Source organism: Arvicanthis niloticus, chromosome 8 (assembly GCF_011762505.2).
Source record: "Arvicanthis niloticus isolate mArvNil1 chromosome 8, mArvNil1.pat.X, whole genome shotgun sequence".
NCBI lineage: Eukaryota > Metazoa > Chordata > Mammalia > Rodentia > Muridae > Arvicanthis > Arvicanthis niloticus.
This window is the reverse complement of record NC_047665.1, coordinates 29,179,493-29,185,492: the sequence shown is the minus strand read 5'-3', so window position 1 is coordinate 29,185,492 and position 6,000 is coordinate 29,179,493. Positions and strand designations below refer to the sequence as shown.

At 42.9% G+C, this 6,000-nt stretch overlaps 1 pseudogene; it reads left to right on the top strand.

The window, feature by feature from the left end:
• Window positions 1–327: 327 nt before the first annotated feature.
• Window positions 328–2,376, top strand: LOC117713945 (kinesin-like protein KIF2A pseudogene; annotated as a pseudogene).
• Window positions 2,377–6,000: the final 3,624 nt, after the last annotated feature.

Below are 6,000 nucleotides of genomic sequence, written 5' to 3'. Positions count from 1 at the left end.
ACTATGTAGGAATGAAGAAATTACATGAGAACAAACAAGATGGTGGCAAAGGTATAAAAGTGTTTACCAGATTAGAACTGATAGAAGGTTTAATTACAAAAAAAAAAATGCTGACTTCACCCCGAGGCCAAGCGTGCACGCCTGCCGGCTCGCCCACCCTCCCGCTCTCCTGCCCTCCCGCAGGCCTGCAGGGCTTCAGCCTACTTGTCCACTGTTTCCTCCTGGGCCAGCGTGGCCACGGGCCACCTCTGCCCTCCCGCTGGCACCCTGCCCCCTCCCTGCCTGTTTTGCCTGCCCACCACTGCTCCTGATGAGGTGACAGCAACGGCCAACTTCGACAAGATCCAGATTGGGATTTACGTGGAAATCAAGCGCAGCGATGGCCAAATATACCAAACAATGGTAACATCTTTAAATGAAGATAATGAAAGTGTAACTGTTGAGTGGATAGAAAATGGAGATACAAAAGGCAAAGAGATTGACTTGGAAAGCATCTTTTCACTTAACCCTGTCCTTGTACCTGATGAAGACATTGAACCCAGTCCAGAAATACCTCCACCCTCATCATACTCAAAAGTAAACAAAATTGTAAAGAACCGACAGACTGTGGCATCTATTAAGAGTGACCCTCCCCCAAGAGACAATAGAGTGGTTGGTTCAGCACTCGCACAGCCTAGTCAACTTCCTGAGCAGTCATATTCTGCACAACAGAATGGTAGCATTTCATATATATCTCCAGTTCAAGCTGCAAAAAGGGAGTTTGGACTTCTTTCAAGTAGAAAATATAATTGTGTGAAAGAAGTAGAAAAATTGCAAGAAAAACGAGGGGAAAAAAGGAGATTGCAACAGTAAGAACTTAGAGAAAAAAAAGAGCCCAGTATGTTGATGCTACAAATCCAAATTATGAAATTATGTGTATGATCAGAGACTTCAGGGGCAGCTTGGATTACAGACCCCTAACAACACTCAATCCTATTGATGAACATAGGATATGTGTTTGTGTAAGAAAACAACCACTCAGTAAAAAAGAAACTCAAATGAAAGATCTTGATGTAATCACAATCCCTAGTAAAGATGTATGAACTCAAACAGAAAGTAGACTTAACAAGGTCCTCAGAAAATCAGACATGTTGGGTTGACTACGCCTTTGATGATTCAGCTCCTAATGAAATGGTTTACAGGTTTACTGCTAGACCTCTAGTGGAAACAATATTTGAAAGGCTCATGGCTACATGCTTTGCTTATGGGCAGACTGGAAGTGGAAAAACTCATACTATGGGTGGTGACTTTTCAGGAAAGAACAGGATTGCTCTGAGGGAATTTATGCAGTAGCAGCTCGAGATGTCTTTTTAATGCTGAAGAAGCCAAATTATAAGAAGCTAGAACTTCAAGTATATGCAACATTGTTTGAAATTTATAGTGGAAAGATGTTTGACTTATTAAATAGGAAAACAAAATTAAGAGTCCTAGACGATGGAAAGCAGCAGGTGCAAGTGACCACAGGAACGGGAGATGAAGTGTGTGGAGGACGTGCTGCAGCTCATCGACACAGGCAACAGCTGCAGAACATCCGGTCAAACATCTGCAATGCACAGTCACCTCGGAATCATGCAGTGTTTCAGATCATTCTTGGAAAGGAAAACTACATGGTAATTTTTCTCTCATTGACTTGGCTGGGAATGAAAGAGGAGCTGATACAATCAGTGCAGACAGGCAAACCAGGCTTGAAGGTGCTGAAATTAATAAAAGCCTTTTAGCACTCAAGGAGTGCATCAGAGCCTTAGGTAGAAATAAACCCCATACTCCTTTCCAAGCAAGTAGACTCACTCAGGTGTTGAGAGATTCCTTCATAGGTGAAAATTCTCGTACTTGCATGATTGCCACACTCTCTCCAGGAATGGCATCCTGTGAAGAATTGACTATAGATCCAACTGCTGCTGGTGATGTCCATCCAATAATGCACCTTCCACCAAGCCAGATTGATGACTTAGAGACCCAGTGGGGTGTGGGGAGTTCCCTTCAGAGAGATGATCTAAAACATCTTTGTGAACAAAATGAAGAAGAAGTTTCTCTACAATTGTTTACTTTCCACAAAGCTGTCTCCCAGATGGTAGAGATGGAAGAACAGGTTGTGGAAGATCACAGGGCAGTGATCCAGGAATCCATTCGCTGGATAGAAGATGAAAAGGCTCTTCTAGAGATGACTGAAGAAGTAGACTATGGTGTAGACTCATATGCTACACAACTTGAAGCTATTCTTGAGCAAAAAATAGACATTTTAACTGAGTTACAAAACAGAGTGAAATCTTTTTGTGCAGCACTACAGAAGAACAAGCCAGCAAGCAAATTAACCCCAAGAGGCCCGGAGCCCTCTAAGTTGGTATTTGCTATTAAAGGATCCCCAGAATCCTCAATACTGTAACAATCGGGGTCCAACTGTAAAGGCCACTTGAACGTTTTGAAATCTTAAGTGTGTGGAAAATATCTTGTCCTTCATCTGAATGACATTTCAATTTTGTGAAACACTCCTTTGTCTACAAAATGCTTCTAGTCCAAGAGGCAAAACTAACAATTCGGATTAGTGAAGTATTTTGTTTCATTTACCCAAAGAGTGATTGCTTTGGATATCCTTGCCAATTTTATGTAAAGATTGTGGAAGTAATCCAGAAGTGGAAAATAGGGGAAGCCACGGAATTTTCTTTAACTCAGATCAATTTTCGTAGCAAGACTGAGCAATTCTGAATACGTTGCGTGCATGCATACCTCATCAGTGATTGTCCATACTTTGCCTATTCCTAGAGACAGTTGTGCTTACTCATCCTTCTGTGCCTTGACTAATAAAGCTCCTGACCCTAGATTTCTGAAACACAGCCAAGATAAATGACATTCCTTATTTGTAACTGTAAATTACCTTTATTGTGTGTATATTTTTTCTATATTTGAGACATTTGTGTGTGTGTGTGTGTGTGTGTGTGTGTGTGTGTGTGTGTGTGTGTCTAGTTAATTTTGCAGGATGTGCCATATCAACTGAATGGAACTAAAGTCTGTGATAAGGGACATAGGTACTGGACCATTCCATCTTATATGTAAAGAAATCTGGAATTATGATTTTAATACCATGACATGTGATTATAATTTCCTTAGCATTTTCTTTGTAAAAAAAAAAAAACTAAAATATAAACTAGTTGGTGTATAATAAAAAGTAAAGAAATAAAAAATATGTATACAGGAGAAAAGAAATACCAAAAATTCTTAAAGAATATCTATCCTGAGATGGAAAGAGGCCCTTTTTATATCAGATGAGAAGTTGCTCAATCTTAGCTCATGGGCCATTTGGGTGACATCATATCTGGATAGACAGAGAATGCCCATCTCATTATCCTGACAAAAAATAAATTATAGGGGCCATTAGGGGATCCATGGTGCATAAGGCATCATGAGTTATGGAATCAGAATTACAGCAAGTCAGGTTGTGCTGTTGAAGGGCAAGGTTCTTTCATTGTGGGCCTTTTCATTTCTATAGTTTTCCCATGACAGATCAGCAAGATCAAGTCACTGACACTAGATCAAAGTCTTCTTTCTACTGAGACTGCTTCAGAACTGACAAGGTGTGGGGTGGTGGGCTGTGAGAGGCAGCTGGGCGCCTGGTCAAGCACAGGCCATGAACCCCGGACCCTAATGGGACCGAAGATTTGCTCCTGGGCCCCTGATTCCTTTCACTTAGCTTCAGCCCTCTACCTGTGTCCGTGACTGAACAGTGCAGGTTAAATGAAGATTAGACCATATGTCAGGACCCTGGGTTCTGGGGAAGTGGCCAAACACCTGCCATTTCTCTCTTGGAGTCTCAGGGTTCCAGGCCCATGCCCACCCAAGAACCAAGATACCCTTTCATGGCCCAACAACTCCCCCTGTTTGTTTTTTAAAAAGAAGGGGGCATCTCTGTGTCATCTGTGGTCTGCAAAGTACAGGTTAATGGGGATGTAGGCCATGTGTCAGGAGTCTGGAATCCAGGGGCGTGGATTTTTGCTGTTCCTACTCAGGCAATGGTCACCTGTTGGGTCTCCAGCTATCTCAAACACAGTGCTCTACTGGGGAGACCAAATTATCCCTTCACGGTCCTACATCCCACTCTCTTTAGTGAAAATTTTGGATGAGGAAGTCAAAAGAAAACACTCAAAGGCAATAGGGGGTTGTATAATTAAGTCACAGGGTGAGGGGAATTGAGGGTAGGATTGGGAAACCAAGGAATCATTGAATCAATTAAATATAGGTGGTACAATTTGAGGGTAATGACATCTGATTAATCTAGATAGACATTATGTTTTCCTCACTGACATGTAACTTTAGCTATTTGACTTTGGCAAAAGAGTTCATCTATAGCTGGAAGGTCTGGATCTGTCTTCTGTCTCAGCATGTGTTTCTGCATCTTAGCGAGCATCTCTGGGTTTTGGTATGTGTCTCTGGATCTTCAGTCAGATGAGGTGGCTAGGAGGAGGCAGCTAGGCAGGTTTCAGGAGGTGACACTGTCTCAGGGTCTCAGCGTGTCTCTGGAGTCTGTAGTCAGAAAGTGTCTGGAAGGATGTAGCTTGGCGTCCCAGGCAGATTCCAGGAGATGGCGTTGTCTCTGTTGGATCTATGGGTATAATCACAGGGAAGCAGCATCCCCAGTAAGGAGATATCTGCAAAGGCTGGGTATTAAGCATTAAGTCACTTAGGAGCAAGCACATAATGGTCTGTCATTAAGATCCTGAAAAGGCAAAGGTGTTTGAGGAAATTTTCATTCTGGAAGGTATCTTTGAGTCTGTTTTTGGATGGCTGAGGGAGAAAACATCATGTTAATTATGTATCTGAGATAGGCAGCAACAATTTGATTGTGAAAGAAAATTAGTTGTTAGTTAAGGATTGAAAAATGGTGATCAGTGTTGTTGATTTGACCTGTGGAAGTAGATTAAATGGCTTTTGAACCTTGAAGAAGTCTTAAAAAGTTGAAAAAATATTGGACATATATCACAAGTGTTAGAAAAGGAAACATGAAAACAAAAAGTGAAAAAAAATGGGTTGAAAAGTATGAGCATTATTGCAAGTATTCCTGTTGGGGAGGAAAAAGCATTAGTGGTGGGTTTAGAAGCAGTAGGGAGAGGGACTTGCTCTGTCACGCAGCGTCTGTGCTATAGCAGAGAGGTCAGGGAATTCCCCATTTGTTTTTCTTAGGAATCCTAAATGTAGAGAAGAAAAAAGCCAACCTTGAAGAAAAGCTCAAAGCAAGAAACATAGGTGTTTAATAGGAGAGTCAGAATCAGAAGAAGTGAGGTTTTGTGTAAGAACTGAGTCATGGGAGAGACACATGGAGGCTGGCTTAGAGCCAGCAGCTCCTAGGAGAAGCTAGCAAGTGGCACACAGTTTTTCCAGGCTTAGCATGGAGTTTTTAGCTGCAAAAAAGAAACTGTGAAGAACACAGGGGTGAAGGATGCAGGCAGGTTTTTGGCCCATCACTACAGTCAAGCTGGCTGGGCTAAGTAGCTTTAGCTGGCTGCAAATGACTGAGGAGGGGAAATGAAAGACTGACACCTGGGGGAGGGGATCTGGGGACTAAAGTTTGGAGCTGGTACTCCTGAGAGAAGTTGGCAGGCAGCACAAACGACTAACCCCTGGGGGAGGGGCAGAGAATGAAGATTAGGGAGTCCCTGCCATCTTGACCTTAAGCTGGAGAACACATGGAGAGAGAGAGACAGAGAGGGGAGGGGGAACAGAGAGAATCTTGTCTAGTCTTGTGAACTAGGCTGGAGTTATTCACGGTTCCATGAAGAGATTTTGCAGGTGGGGGGTGGCATTCTTGGAGCCGGCTTTGCATGCATCCTCTACCACCTGTAAGGAACAATGTAAGCCCACATGCCATCTCGGACTCTTGTTGCATTCATCCGCACCATCTTTTTCCCAGGGTAGATGTCTCAGGGAGGCAGGGTCCACCACAGAGGACCAGAAGCGGGCATGGAAAGCTTG